The sequence below is a fragment of the Mytilus californianus genome, unplaced genomic scaffold (genome assembly GCF_021869535.1).
Source record: "Mytilus californianus isolate M0D057914Y unplaced genomic scaffold, xbMytCali1.0.p SCAF_2, whole genome shotgun sequence".
Lineage (NCBI taxonomy): Eukaryota > Metazoa > Mollusca > Bivalvia > Mytilida > Mytilidae > Mytilus > Mytilus californianus.
The window spans coordinates 118,893,194-118,909,932 of NW_026262668.1; the positions used below are offsets into that span (position 1 = coordinate 118,893,194).

Consider the following 16,739-nt stretch of genomic DNA (forward strand, 5'->3'; position numbering starts at 1 on the left):
GCATAGTCAGCTATAAAAGAGGGACGAAAGATACCAGAGGGAGAGTCCCCGAAATGACAGCTGTTTAACAATTTAATTCAAACGAGTGAAAATAACGGTTTTAATAATGTACAAACAAAGACCGAAACACGAATATGTAACACAGCAACAAATGACAACCACTGAATTACAGACTCCTGACCGCTATCTGATAATAACGACAACCTTATAGTTTAACTTTTCACTTTTTGAAGCGATAGGAATTTCAAAATGGTCGCCAGTAAAGGCAAAGTTTGTAGCGTAAACAAATTCATCTTTTTTTTTTGAAAATATTGAACACTTTATGCAATCAAGCTTAATTAAAGTTATTCACTAGCACCTCAGACTTGCACATACTAGAACTTTATTTATAATCAAGTCAAATGAGACCCAGTTGAATAGGGGAGCAATTCAAGCTCCCTGGAGCCTCTAATTATGTTTGGCATTGCAGGTTCTGAATAAGATGAATTTTAAGCTTTTTCCAATAAAGACTATGTTAAACTTTGGACTCATAGTGCTCAGACCCACGGATCTCTGTACCTTCATTTGTACACACTTGAATCTTAATGTACTACTGAGGCTTGATGCAAATTATAACTGCATTGCTATTGTTGGTTCTTAATGAGATTCTTCAAGCGTCCTCCCCATTGAAGCCCTATTAAAACTTTGTACCCCAAGTTCTTTTAACCACTGTCCTCCAGGACAACTATTCCTACAAACTTAGAGGGAGGGTTGGGATCCCGCTAACATGTTTAACCCCGCCACATTCTTAATGTATGTGTCTGTCCCAAGTCTTTAATTTACATATTTGTTTTTCGTTTATTTTTGTACATAAAATAGGCCGCTAGTTTTTTTGTTTGAATTGTATTTCATTTGTCATTTCGGGGCCTTTTATAGCTGACTATGCGGTATGGGCTGTGATCATTGTTGAAGGCCGTACGGTGACCTATGATTGTTAATTTCTGTGTCATTTGGTTTCTTGTGGAGAGTTGCGTTTTTGAACAAACCAGCGTATCCCAAAGCCTTGATAACCTCTGTAGGCCCCAAATAAGACGAAAAAACATCAAAATTGGAGAGAAAACTGAAAATAAATGGTTTCTAACCTCAGGGATATTAACCCTTGGCATGCTGAATTGTTATCAGAAATTGTCTAAATTTCGAGTATTTGTAAAAATATGCAAATGATATGCAAATGAGCTGTACCCTGATGCTGATGCATACTGATTGCATTAAATCTAAGATAGCCAAGGGTTAATATCCCTGAGGTTAGAAACCATTTTTTTCAGTTTTCTCTCTAATTTTGATGTTTTTTTCGTCTTATTTGGGGCCTACAGAGGTTATCAAGGCCTTGGGATACGCTGGTTTGTTCAAAAACGCAACTCTCAACAAGAAACCAAATGACACAGACATTTACAATTAAAGTCACCGTACGGCCTTCAACAATGATCACAGCCAATACCGCATAGTCAGCTATAAAAGGCCCCGAAATGACAAATGTAATACAATTCAAACGAGAAAAACTAGCGGCCTATTTTATGTACAAAAATAAACGAAAAACAAATATGTAAATTAAAGACTTGGGACATACACATACATAAAGAATGTGGCGGGGTTAAACATGTTAGCGGGATCCTAACCCTCCCCTTAAGTTTGTAGGAATAGTTGCCCTGGGGAACAGTGGTTAAAAGAACTTGGGGTACAAAGTTTTAATAGGGCTTCAATGGGGAGGACGCTTGAAGAATCTCATTAAGAACCAACAATAGCAATGCAGTAATAATTTGCATCAAGCCTCAGTAGTTACTGTACATTCAGATTCAAGTGTGTACAAATGAAGGTACAGAGATCCGTGGGTCTGATCACTATGAGTCCAAAGTTTAACATAGTCTTTATTGGGAAAAGCTTAAAATTCATGTTATTCAGAACCTGCAATGGAAATGCAGGACTTCATAATTTACACAAATCTGTACATGCCAAACATAATTAGAGGCTCCAAGGAACTTGAATTGCTCCCCTATTCAACTGGGTCTCATTTGACTTGATTATAAATAAAGTTCTAGTATGTGAAGGTCTGAGGTGCAAGTGAATAACTTTAATTAAGCTTGATTGCATATAGTGTTCATTATTCTAAAAAAAAAAAAGATGAATTTGTTTCCGCTACAAACTTTGTCTTTACTGACAACCATTTTGAAATGCCTATCGCATCAAAAAGTGAAAAGTTAAACTATAAGGTTGCCGTTATTATCACATAGCGGTCAGGAGTCTGTTATTCAGTGGTTGTCATTTGTTGCTGTGTTACATATTCGTTTTTTTGTCTTTGTTTTTACATTATTAAAACCGTTATTTTCACTCGTTTGAATTAAATTATTAAACAGCTGTCATGTCGGGGACTCTCCCTCTGGTATCTTTCGTCCCTCTTTTATAGCTGACTATGCGGGGGCTTTTCTCATTATTGAGGGCATTATGATGACCTATAATGTTAATTTCTGTGTCATTAAGTCTCTTGGCAATCATAATACATATTCTTATACATATATATATATGTAGCGATGTCGTTATTACGACATAGTGATGTCGTAATAACGACATGTTATGTCGAAATTACGACAAAGCGATGTCGTTATAACGACATGTTATGTCGAAATTACGACATAGCGATGTCGTTATAACGACATGTTATGTCGAAATTACGACATGCTATGTCGTAATTACGACATAGCATGTCGTAATTTCGACATAACATCGCTATATCGTAATTTCGACATAACATGTCGTTATAACGACATCGCTATGTCGTAATTTCGACATAACATGTCGTTATTACGACATCACTATGTCGTAATAACGACATAGCTATGTCGTACTAACGACATCGCTATATATATATAAAAGAATATGTATTATGATTGCCAAGAGACTTAATGACACAGAAATTAACAACTATAGGTCATCATAATGGCCTCAATAATGAGAAAAGCCCCCGCATAGTCAGCTATAAAAGAGGGACGAAAGATACCAGAGGGAGAGTCCCCGACATGACAGCTGTTTAATAATTTAATTCAAACGAATGAAAATAACGGTTTTAATAATGTACAAACAAAGACCGAAAAACGAATATGTAACACAGCAAACAAATGACAACCACTGAATTACAGACTCCTGACCGCTATGTGATAATAACGGCAACCTTATAGTTTAACTTTTCACTTTTTGATGCGATAGGCATTTCAAAATGGTTGTCAGTAAAGGCAAAGTTTGTAGCGGAAACAAATTCATCTTTTTTTTTTTAGAATAATGAACACTATATTCAATCAAGCTTAATTAAAGTTATTCACTTGCACCTCAGACTTGCACATACTAGAACTTTATTTATAATCAAGTCAAATGAGACCCAGTTGAATAGGGGAGCAATTCAAGCTCCTTGGAGCCTCTTATTATGTTTGGCATGTACAGATTTGTGTAAATTATGAAGTCCTGCATTTCCATTGCAGGTTCTGAATAACATGAATTTTAAGCTTTTCCCAATAAAGACTATGTTAAACTTTGGACTCATAGTGCTCAGACCCACGGATCTCTGTACCTTCATTTGTACACACTTGAATCTTAATGTACAGTAACTACTGAGGCTTGATGCAAATTATTACTGCATTGCTATTGTTGGTTCTTAATGAGATTCTTCAAGCGTCCTCCCCATTGAAGCCCTATTAAAACTTTGTACCCCAAGTTCTTTTAACCACTGTTCCCCAGGGCAACTATTCCTACAAACTTAAGGGGAGGGTTAGGATTCCGCTAACATGTTTAACCCCGCCACATTCTTTATGTATGTGTATGTCCCAAGTCTTTAATTTACGTATTTGTTTTTCGTTTATTTTTGTACATAAAATAGGCCGCTAGTTTTTCTCGTTTGAATTGTATTACATTTGTCATTTCGGGGCCTTTTATGGCTGACTATGCGGTATGGGCTGTGATCATTGTTGAAGGCCGTACGGTGACTTTAATTGTAAATTTCTGTGTCATTTGGTTTCTTGTTGAGAGTTGCGTTTTTGAACAAACCAGCGTATCCCAAGGCCTTGATAACCTCTGTAGGCCCCAAATAAGACGAAAAAAAACATCAAAATTGGAGAGAAAACTGAAAAAAATTGTTTCTAACCTCAGGGATATTAACCCTTGGCTATCTTAGATTTAATGCAATCAGTATGCATCAGCATCAGGGTACAGCTCATTTGCATATCATTTGCATATTTTTACAAATACTCGAAATTTAGACAATTTCTGATAACAATTCAGCATGCCAAGGGTTAATATCCCTGAGGTTAGAAACCATTTATTTTCTGTTTTCTCTCCAATTTTGATGTTTTTTCGTCTTATTTGGGGCCTACAGAGGTTATCAAGGCTTTGGGATACGCTGGTTTGTTCAAAAACGCAACTCTCAACAAGAAACCAAATGACACAGAAATTAACAATTATAGGTCACCGTACGGCCTTCAACAATGATCACAGCCCATACCGCATAGTCAGCTATAAAAGGCCCCGAAATGACAAATGTAATACAATTCAAACGAGAAAAACTAGCGGCCTATTCTATGTACAAAAATAAACGAAAAACAAATATGTAAATTAAAGACTTGGGACAGACACATACATAAAGAATGTGGCGGGGTTAAACATGTTAGCGGGATCCCAAACCTACCTCTAAGTTTGTAGGAATAGTTGTCCTGGGGAACAGTGGTTAAAAGAACTTGGGGTACAAAGTTTTAATAGGGCTTCAATGGGGAGGACGCTTGAAGAATCTCATTAAGAACCAACAATAGCAATACAGTTATAATTTGCTTCAAGCCTCAGTAGTTCATTAAGATTCAAGTGTGTACAAATGAAGGTACAGAGATCCGTGGGTCTGATCACTATGAGTCCAAAGTTTAACATAGTCTTTATTGGGAAAAGCTTAAAATTCATCTTATTCAGAACCTGCAATGCCAAACATAATTAGAGGATCCAGGGAGCTTGAATTGCTCCCCTATTCAACTAGGTCTCATTTGACTTGATTATAAATAAAGTTCTAGTATGTGCAAGTCTGAGGTGCTAGTGAATAACTTTAATTAAGCTTGATTGCATAAAGTGTTCAATATTCGAAAAAAAAAAAGATGAATTTGTTTACGATACAAACTTCGCCTTTACTGGCGACCATTTTGAAATTCCTATCGCTTCAAAAAGTGAAAAGTTAAACTATAAGGTTGTCGTTATTATCAGATAGCGGTCAGGAGTCTGTAATTCAGTGGTTGTCATTTGTTGCTGTGTTACATATTCGTGTTTCGGTCTTTGTTTGTACATTATTAAAACCGTTATTTTCACTCGTTTGAATTAAATTGTTAAACAGCTGTCATTTCGGGGACTCTCCCTCTGGTATCTTTCGTCCCTCTTTTATAGCTGACTATGCGGGGGCTTTTCTCATTATTGAGGGCATTATGATGACCTATAGTTGCTTATTTCTGTGTCATTTAGTCTCTTGGCAATCATAATACATATTCTTTTATATATATAGCGATGTCGTTTTTACGACATAGCTATGTCGTAATTACGACATAGCTATAGTGATGTCGTAATTACGACTTGTTATGTCGAAATTACGACATATCGATGTCGTTATAACGACATAGCGATGTCGTTATAACGACATGTTATGTCGAAATTACGACATAGCGATGTCGTTTAAACATGTTATGTCGAAATTACGACATAGTGATGTCGTTATTACGACATGTTATGTCGTAATTACGACATGTTATGTCGTAATTACGACATAAAATTTTTTTTTTGAATGGCCCTTATCGGCTTCCGTAGTTTATAGCCCCTTCTGTATGTCTGTGTATCACAAAATTTTCAAGGTGCAATAATATCAAAACCGCGAAATATTGAATACAAGAGACGTGCCATTTTGATAAGATACCGAAAAGAAATGTCGATTGCAGCAATAATATTTATTGTTTCATTGCATTTAATAGAAAATGTGGATTTTGTGGCAAATCAAGCCAAGATTTTAACAGAAAATCTACAGACTTTATTACAGATATTTTCGTTAAAGCATTTCAAAAATAGATTACTCACTTGTATGTCCATGTTGTACTAGCGTTTATTATTTGCAAAAAGTTTTAAACAACCTTTACAATTAAAAAAAAGTCGTGCTGAGTGACTAAAGTCGAACGCACCATAGAAGGTGTGCTTGAATAGGTCGATATTTTTTACTTGTTTTTAACTAATATCTTTATTTAAAAACTTGTTTTGGGGAAATAATTGCTAGCACAGAACGCAGTAATCTCCCATCTATTAACTACCCAAATGTCAAATATAAGAGTACAAGGGGAAAGGCTCTGTATGTTCTATGAAATTACAATATGTTTAGCATTGAAACAACAAAAAGGGACATAATCCTAATATGGACTGTACAATTCGAGTTCATCTTTTTCAAGCCGACCTGGGTAGTCAAGGTCGTTAAACACAGATACCCAGTTGCTGACCTGATTTTTACATTGTACACGAGAAGTCGATTTTGTCTATTGTAAGTCAAAAAACAACATTTAAGTATCTAATCTCGTTTAAAAGAAACGCTAATACGAAAGCATAGATTTTCACAGGGGCGTTTCCAGGATATTTGAAAGAGGGGGCGTAGAATACAATTTGTTGCCGAGCGGAGCGAGGCGAAAATGTTTTTGGACCTTTTTTTGGCTAAAAAAACATAAAATAATTGTGAAATGCACTAATGTAACAGTTCCTGACTTGGAGCATGTATATTTTATAGTTAAAGTTTCAGGGTTTGATATTTTTTATGCCGAATTCTCTCCATTAGTTGTCTATGGTATATTAAAATGATTGGATGGATCTTAACAGCAGTAGACCAATAACGAGAATTTCCAAATTTTAGGGTCTAGGGCGTTACTTTACATTTCAATAGTCCTAGGCCAGGATTTTATGAACAGGAGGCGTAATTCCGGTTGCCCTGGTATAGGGTCCATGAGAAAGATCAGAAGCTCCTGGATTTCAACAATTTAGCATCAAATTATGAAGTATCATAACAGAATCCATGATAGACAAATTGGTGAAAATAGTCTGACTAAAAGGTTATATGAAATGGGCATGAAAAATGAAAAATAAATCTTTAACGATAGCTTTTTCTGAACTTTTGATATATATATATATATACCTGTTTTGTTAAAATATACCTTTTCACTGTTTTGGTCTTTTGGAAAATGTTGTTTGTGCTGTATTTAGACCCCTTTACCAAGAAATTTGTTTTGCATGCACACGTATAAAACTTGCGGTTTTTATCCAGCGCAATCATAGGTTTGAACGTTGTTTTCAATTTAGTAGATATAAAAAGATGTGGTATGAGTGCCAATGAGACAACTCTCCATCCAAGTCACAATCTATAAAAGTAAACCATTATAGATCAAAGCACGGTCTTCAACACGGAGCCTTGGCTCACACCGAACAGCAAGCTATAAAGGGCCCTAAAAATTACTAGTGTAAAACCATTCAAACGGGAAAACCAACGGTCTAATCTATATAAGAAACGAGAAACACTTATGAACCACATCAACAAACTACAACTTCTGAAAATCAGATTCCTGACTCAGGACAGGTGCAAACAGTTGCAGCGGGTTTAAACGTTTTAATGGTACCAAACATTCACCCTTATCTGAAACAATAGTGTAACATCGTATTCATAATACCCCGTTCTAGATAGTCAAATCTGACCCCTTCCAATGCAAGGCGAAAAAAACATAACCCCATTTCAAACAATTTAGCTGAAAATGCAACCCCGTTTGTCGGAACATACCCGGTATTATATATATAACGAGTATCCCCCGGGTAGATGTTGAATGGCCATTGGGGACGTGTCACACAATTCAACCATTTCATGTATAGATTTACTTACCGCTTTGGTTGTTTAAAAAAATCCAAGTCACCCATCGGATGGGGGAATCAGTATAAAAAGAAATCAGAGTATGTGTTTAATAAATGAATATGATAAATTGCCATATTCAATACAATATAAGCAGATAACGCTAGTTTTTTTGTTTTTTTTGAAAAGGGAGGGGGGGGGGGGTACGCCCATTACGCCCTTACCTGGACCCGCCCCTGTTTCATGTTAGGTGGCAATGTAGAATTTTATATAGGGTATAGTATAGTTTCTGTTATTACTAATCAGTTGCTAAAATACAGTTACAAGGGCGTTTCTATGATATTTTAAAGAGGTGGCGTATAATCAAATCTTTCCCCCAGCGTAGCGAGGCGAAAAATATTTTGGACCTTTTTTTTTGCTAAAAAACATAAAATAATTGTGATATGCACTAATGTAACGGTTCCTGACTTGGAGCATGTATATTTTATAGTTAAAGTGTCAAGGTTTGACACTTTTTATGCCGAATTCTCTCCATTAATTTGTCTATGGTATATTAAAATGATTGGATGGATCTTAACAGCAGTAAACCAATAACGAGAAATTCCAAATTCTAGGGTATAAGGCGTTACTCAACATTTCAATAGTCCTAGGCCAGGATTTTATGAACGGAAGGCGTAATTACGGTTGCCCCGGTAGAGGGTCCATGAGGAAGCTCAGAAGCTCCTGGATTTCAACAATTTAGCATCAAATTATGAAGTAGCCAGACTGATAAATATCTCTCTATTTTAGATTAAGTTCTGGTTTCGTTGAACGACACACAGGAAACATTGATAAATTGCCATATTCCATATTCAATACAATATTAGCAGATTACGATAGTTTTTTTGTTTTGTTTTTTTTTTTAAAGGGGGGGGGGGGGCGTACGCCCATTACGCTCTCACCTGGACCCGCCCCTGAGTTATGTTCTAATTCATAAATTCAAGCGAACATAAATTATTTACAAAATAAACTCAACACCTTTGTATGGGATCAGCTCGCCTGAAAGTGTGCACCAAAGTTTTAATTTTATTAAAGACAAATGCAAATGAAAGTTCATCTGTTACTGTCTGACTAGGCCGCTACAGGTAACAAATACAAAAACCAATCTACAAGAATAAAAACAATTTTCATTATGTATGCAAATACAAATTATGAATCAAACTAAAGATTCTATTCTTACACACTTTATTATTCAAATAAATCAAAAATAACACCAGAAAAATACATTTTGTCGGGTGGGAGGTTGGGAAACTTGGGTTGCACCAAAAGCGGTAACTGAGTGGACAGTATGAAATGAAATTCGAGTGTTTGTTTATTTTGCCATCTTCTGCAGACTGGAAAAAAATGCACATCAAAATCCAGGTAAGTTTTTAATTTTCTGTAACATAAACTACATACAAATTTTATATATCTAGGTTCAGCCATGCCTTAAAACTTTCCTAGATCAATCGGTTTGTCTGTACTCAGAGTAGATTTTGTGCTGTAAACACGGCCATATTTTTCAATTCCTTTGATTGAGCCTTGAATCTGTATTAACCACAATTTTTATTCAGAAGGGGTTTTCATGTTGATAACTTTGATATTGAATGAAGAATGGACTTCCTGGCACTCGTTATAAATGATGTTAACATGAGTATTTGTGATACATAATTGATATTTTTGCTTGGATAAGTAAGTATCAAAACATCCCAATTGCATGCAATATATGAAATACTTCACCCTCTATCATGAGTCAAGTCACTATATATTGCAATGTTAGTTTTCTGGTTATATATGTTTAAAACTGATTGATTGGTGACAGCTGAGTGTGCAGCGGCAAATGTTACAGGCCTATCAAGACGATAACATGTTAATGGGATATAAATAAATTCAAATTCTTTTTTAACCTTATCACAATGCCTAAATACGGCCATATAAACCATAACAAATACAGATAAACAATGTAACCACTTTCATTTGAATCCTTTCACACAACTATTTTACTGATTGGAATTGATTGATTACAACACCATCATAAAGTATGATAAACATAATCAAATAGAGAGACGATTCAGTCTGTCAACTTGTATTTGTTCCGCATACTGACAGAAGTTCCCCTGGATTCTTTGTTATAAACAATGCCATAATATCTGTTCCTGTTGGAACAAATAATGTATACCCCTTTATTCAGTAAGGAACAAATTCTGTAATATTTGTTCAAGTGGAAAATATATTACAGAATATTTCTTACATTTGGAACTTATATTATGAAGGAACTTCTTAGTCTCGATCATCCAGACGCTCAATATGCATGACGAGACTAGGAACTTCTAGAACCTGTCCAATACAAAGAGGGATAACTCTAATATTTCTTATATGTATATGTTGTGTACAAGATGCAAGTTTGTACAAATTATAATTTTTACAGGGTTTTTGTACAAGTTATAAGATTTTGACACATACCTTTTTGCACCAGGTGATAAAAGTTTATCTTCTTAAATTTATCAGCTTAATGTCTTAAATTCAAATTTATATACTTCAACCTAACATTTAGTGCTATTCTCCTTGTCCTAAAATCGGTATTTAGACTTGGTTGTATATATATATATATATATATACACACGAGTCTAAATTGGAAACAACGTTCAAACCTATGATTGCGTTGGATAAAAACCGCAATTTTTATACGTGTGCATGTAAAACAAATTTCTTGGTAGAGGGGTCTAAATACAGCACAAACAACATTTTCAAAAAGACCAAAAAAGTGAAAAGTATATTTTAACAAAACGCATTTGACTAACAGGTCGAACAACTGATGTTCTTAAACCCTGCTGACTGCCATTGACGATTGCCAAATAAATTGATCACCAGATGTAAAATGGATCTTATAATTAATTTAATACCAAACAGAAAACAATAAACTTGCGGAAAAGATGGTATACCGCAAACATGAGGTGCAAAAATTTGTACACCATATCAGAATATTGATTTCAAACATAAAGGCGGCCAGATTATTTATGTTCACTCAGTACAATATGTATATAATATTACAATCGAAAAGAGGGATGTTATTATCCAAAATGTTAAAAGTTCTGGCGAGTGTAGCCAGTAATTTTTTTTTTTTCTTTTTTCTAAGATTTCATATTAAAACAAAATTATATTTATACAGGTCAAAAGGAGGGGGGACGTTCACTGCGTATCCCTCAAAACAATCACTGACAATACTTATTTGCGGATTTTCTGTTAATATTGGATACCTTTGTAAATAATAACAAAAATGTATTTGGGGCAAGAATATTTATTTTCATGTGTGATAAGACAGTACATGGCAAAATTCGTATTGCATGCTGTATCACCACTGTGGTATTTTTTGTCATTCATTTTGCAACGCAGTAATGTGTTATTCTAATGTGGCTCGGCCCTTTAACAGTGCGCATATTTTAACGCATGTTACTAACGCCTTGGAAACGGTCGCTTTGAGGGGTTTTCTCAAAAATAGTTTTGACGACATTGGAACGCGGGCGTGTATGAAAGCACCCTTTCTCGATGTAAACAAACCATGCATGCAAAACGTTCTTCAAAAGCCACAAAACAGGAAATACGTACGGTTAGGACTACAGAGTGGTTTGTTCATTTTTCACATAAAAAGGATAGAATTATACATGATATATTAAAGTATAACATTAAAAAAAAAGAAAATATAAATATTGACTTGTACGACGGTATCTGGTGCGTTCGCTCCAAAAACACATTCTCACCCTACACGTTCGCTCCTTGGATCCGTTCGCACCCTATTTTCATTTAAATACTGGTTGAATATATCAAAAGATGTCTTTTAGATGTATTAGTATATATATGAAAATATTTTGCCAATGCCGCAATGTTTAACCGTAAACAAAGGATAGCGATGTAAACAACTGCATGTCACCTTTCGGCTTTCAAAAACAAGTAAAACCCATATAGTATGCTATAGTATAAAGGCATCGGGGTTCATCTGCACGCTATAAATAATAAATAAATACAAAATAATAAATAAGCTTTATTTAGAGTCGGCAAAGTATACAAACAGAGTCAACATAAGCTCTAATGGGCTTTTAACCGTTTTATCCGTTTGGCGTTTTATAACATTTTGTTACTGTCATAAATCTCTTTTTTACTTGAAATATCTTCATTTCCAAGTATTGGTGGGATCTTATTCCGGAGTATCTGAAATATTTTCCCACAGCAAAATTTTGATAATATATATAGTTACGTATTTTTTATTTGCCAAACATTTTTGAACATAACAATTCCGGAGTATGGGAAATATTTTAACACTGCAAAATTTTGATAATAGTTAAGTATTTTTTATTTTCCAAAATTTTTTTTGGACATTACAATTTTCAAACAGAGACTAAATACTTGACAGTCACACATAACATTTTTATTTAAAGAGTTATATACTTTATCAAATAATGGGCACGAAAATATCTAACAAATTTTCTCGTATCATAATTCTATGAAATTTGGAACTCTAGTACTATAACATGAGACCTCGGGTCCAATGTTTTCCATTTATAATATTTTCCTTTTACTTATTTTGCTATTTGTTAATTTTCTATTTTATGTTGTATCTATCAATATGCCAACAGAGTTCGCATTAAAAAAAAAGAAAGAGGAAATATCTAAAAACTAAAATAATTGATTAAGAATGAGTTATTATAATAGACTAACGGAACTCGAGCAACACATTTTTTATTTTACGCAGAAAAAAAAACCGGACATTTCAATAATTTGCAGTTTTCAACCTTTGCCGGATCATGTAGATGAAAATTGGTCAATAGCAACCGGGACCTTACTAGTATTCCGGCCTTATATATCGGTATATGCTATTATCCCTCAATACCACATGCTTTGCGGCGCAAAATATTTGGCTTGACCAAGTCGGGATTTTGCCTAGGGCACACATCCGCAGTCTACCGGGCAGTTCCAAACACTACCAGTTAAAGACATTATATATACACAAAATCTATACTACTTACTAGGTTCAAGAAAAGTTGGGATTGTAATTTTAAAACTCCGCCCAGTACACAGGGACGCTATAATAGTCGGTGATATTGGCAAACTTTAACTTCTGTCTTACTTTTTGACATGCGTTTTTTTTTCAAAAGGGAAGCTAATAAGGAAAGTTTTTGATTTAAAAAAATTAAAGTGGAGTGTGTCATTGCGGCATGAAATATGCATGACAACTTTTTTAAGGATGTGTGAACACTGGTTTGACCCACCTGCTAGCTGCAAAGAAACGTAATTATCGGCCTATGATGATAATATGGAGATGCAATTTTTTTTAATATTGACTTCTAAATTTGAACTTTGGTGGAGAGTTGTCTCATTGGTAATCATACCACATCTCCTTATTTTCATATCGTAGGGTATAGAAATATGACTTCCCCAATCTGACAGATAATCCCTTGCTATGACAGGGTGTTCATACAGCCGGATGTATAAATACCTCCGGGGGGGGGGGGGGGGGTAGGAGGGGGCACTTCAATACTTAATTGATAGGGGGTGCCGCTGGGGCCCCATCTTTTTCAAAAATTTATATTTCAAAAATGTTTACCTTTTCCCTATAATGCTTGGGTTTCATGTAGTGTAATGTAAGACTAGAATACCAAAGTGTTAAAAGAGAAAATTTGGTTGATAAAATCACACCCGGGAACACCAAGAAAGATGACAGACGAAGAAGTTATGGAAACTTTATTGACCTGATCATATATTTTTGATAGTTTTCCCGACCTTTTCACATATTTTCAAGCTTGAAAAGGTGACCTATTCCAGCGGCACGTCCCATCACCTTGAATATAGGAAGTGCCCCCACCCCCACCCCCACCCGAGATAAATACGCAGCCTCGTATGGTAAAAAGGAGGAATTTTGTCCATACCAAGCATGCATTGTCCATTCATTTTCTAGCGGCAGTCCATATAATTTTTGTGTTAACAAGAGTGCACAAGCTGAAATGTCTCACCTGCTTTACTAATCATCATTCATGATTGGTTTTATGTTGATATTCCTAAAGATAAAGTTTCACTACAAGTATCAGAAAAAATATTATCAATGATCATGAAAATGATCAGGTAAACCAATCCAAGCCAGCCTTACACAGTGGCGGAGCCAGAATTTTTCATGAAAAGGGAGGGGGGGGGGATGACTGCCTAAGAGAGGCCTGCTCCAGTCATGCTTCAGTGATTCCCTATATAATCAACCAATGGGCCCTCCCCCTAAATCCACCTCTGTTACAATCACCCCATTAACCGAATATTTTAAACATATATATAGTATGCCAGTAACAGACAAAACCATGAACATAAGGTTAAGTTCAGATATACCCTGCAAGACAAGCATATTTGTTTTTCATTCATTATTTTGTACATAAATCATGTCGTTAGTTTTCTCATTTGAATTGTTTTAAATTGTACATTTGTCATTTGGAGGCCTTTTATACCCAACTATGCAGTATAGGTTTTACTCATTGTCGAAGGTCGCATGGTGACATTTAGTTGTTTATTTCTGTGTCATTTGGTCTCTCGTTGAGTGTCTCATTTACAATCTTATAACATCTTTTTACTTAATATTTCAATATATACATTTAATAATCATACCATACACCAAATATAATAACCCATAGATTACACAATGTAGCATGTTAAAAGAGGACTTACATTGTACCATTGACCAATGAACCATGCAAATGTGGTCAATGGCAACTGCCAGACAGACATGTACGCCTTACATTTGTGCATCATTGCATACATATAGTTTATCTACTACATGTACTTTTAGTATTAGAAAAAAACAGACAAAAACACAAAAACATGACATTGACAAATGACCTATTGCTAACAGTATCTGATAAACAACCCTAATCAGGTAACTTTAACCTTGATCACTGATTCATGAAATGTGCTTGAGATCTTTGTAGCAATCTGTATTAATTTGAGTGCATATCTAAATTTACAAAAAAAAATTAATCTGGATCATTTTTGTGATACTGAAAATTAAGAAATTATTGTGAGGTTATTATTAATGCAAGTAATGGGACAGGGTGAATATCGCAATAATAAGAACTCGCATTCTGATAACTGAATTATAGATCTTTATGCAGATTTTTTTTGTAATCGCAATAATTTAACTCGCAATTTAGTCCATTCGTCAAAAATCGCAATAATAAATGCACGCAATAATTTCTGAATTTACAGTAGGTAAATATGTTGTCAGTTAATAGTGAGACACAAGTTTTCCCAGACAATATAACTTTTGAAATAGAAACTGAATAGCATATGGATGGAAAACAAATGCCAAATGATGTAAAATAATTCAAGTGGCCATTTAGGTCAGGTGTTGGTTAGGTAAAAGATGAGGCAAAGGCATGTGCATTTACCACAACTGCCACTCGGTATTATGATTTCTAAAATTTACAAATCTCATAGCTACCTTCTGTATTAAAGACAACTGCATATATTAAAGTTTGCATATCATGAATTGTGTTTGCAGCAAAATTCACTACAGACAGCAAAAAAAAAAAAAAATTAATTCAGCTCTATTAAAATTCATTTTTTGAAACATTTTTGATTTTTATTCCTAAAATGTCTATGAGATCAAATTTATAAAACATTTATTAGCATTGTAAATTTCAATATACTAGTAGTTGTTGACATGTATACATCATGTACATGTACAATCATTAGCTGATCAGCTCTATATTTTCATTATTTTTATATCAATATTCTTCATCAGTGTTTTTTATAAGAATCTGTATTCATCATTGGGACAGGTAGGTAAAGTAGCCCAAACAAAAAAAAGTGAGGAACAAATCATGGTAACAAATGATAACCAAATCATATGATTTCCTTATGATTTGAAAGTGATAAAATTTCACATGCAAATGAGCTAACAAATCACAACAACAAATCACAAACAAATTGCTTCCAATTCATAAGCAAATCATAAACAAATTGTCAAGAAATTGTATTGAAATCATTAACAAATCAGAGGATATTGCTTTCCTACTTTAAGCAAATCACAAACAAATTTGTTTCAAATTGTAAAGAAATTATAAAGAAATTGTTAACAAATCTTTAACAAATCAGAATGAAATAATATTCCTACCTCAAGCAAATCGCAAACAAATTGTTTTCAAATTATGAAGAAATTATAAACAAATCGTTATCAAATCTTTAACAAATCAGAAGTAAATCATATTCCTACATTAAGCAAATCACAAGCAAATCGTCAATTAATTGACATCATCATCGATTCACAGATTTAATCATTTACATCTGGATCAAAAATCTGTTCTGCCCCTGAGACCCCCAAACTTTGAAGTGCACTTGTCTTTATTTTACCTTAGCTACTCCTCTGATTGTTAAGGGGTTATTATTTCGGGTTGTCATGAGGGAGCAATTGTTCCCTCTGTGAAAAGTTTCTCTCACTTCTCCAGAATTTGAATCTAACGAGATTTGACAACATGGGCAACCACGTTTACTAGAAGGATGTCGAATACTAGTAGGCGATGGGTCTTAGTCTGGGTCCAAATCTGCTACAGCTCTATACCTGACCAGTCAACATCATGAAAAATTGGAACATAAAACTTGCCAGTGCATATTGTCTGCTGACTCGGGAAGCTACTCTTTAATTGCTTGTTTCGTTCTGTTTACATGTCTTTTACACATTTTTGTTTTTGAAAAGTTATCCAGACAGTACACATAACGAGATATTGAAATGCACAGTTTCTGAATATAAAAGTTTAACACCTTTGACATGTTTGAATAG

The 16,739-nt window shown here is 34.6% G+C and overlaps 1 protein-coding gene across 1 annotated transcript in view; it reads left to right on the forward strand.

The window, feature by feature from the left end:
- Window positions 1-6,492: 6,492 nt before the first annotated feature.
- Window positions 6,493-16,739, forward strand: part of LOC127730853 (ATP-binding cassette sub-family C member 3-like) — a 77,774-nt gene continuing 67,527 nt past the window's right edge. The window contains exon 1 of the mRNA XM_052239456.1: window positions 6,493-6,568. The gene's annotated coding sequence lies outside the window, so the exon portion shown is untranslated. The remainder of the gene's footprint in view (window positions 6,569-16,739) is intronic.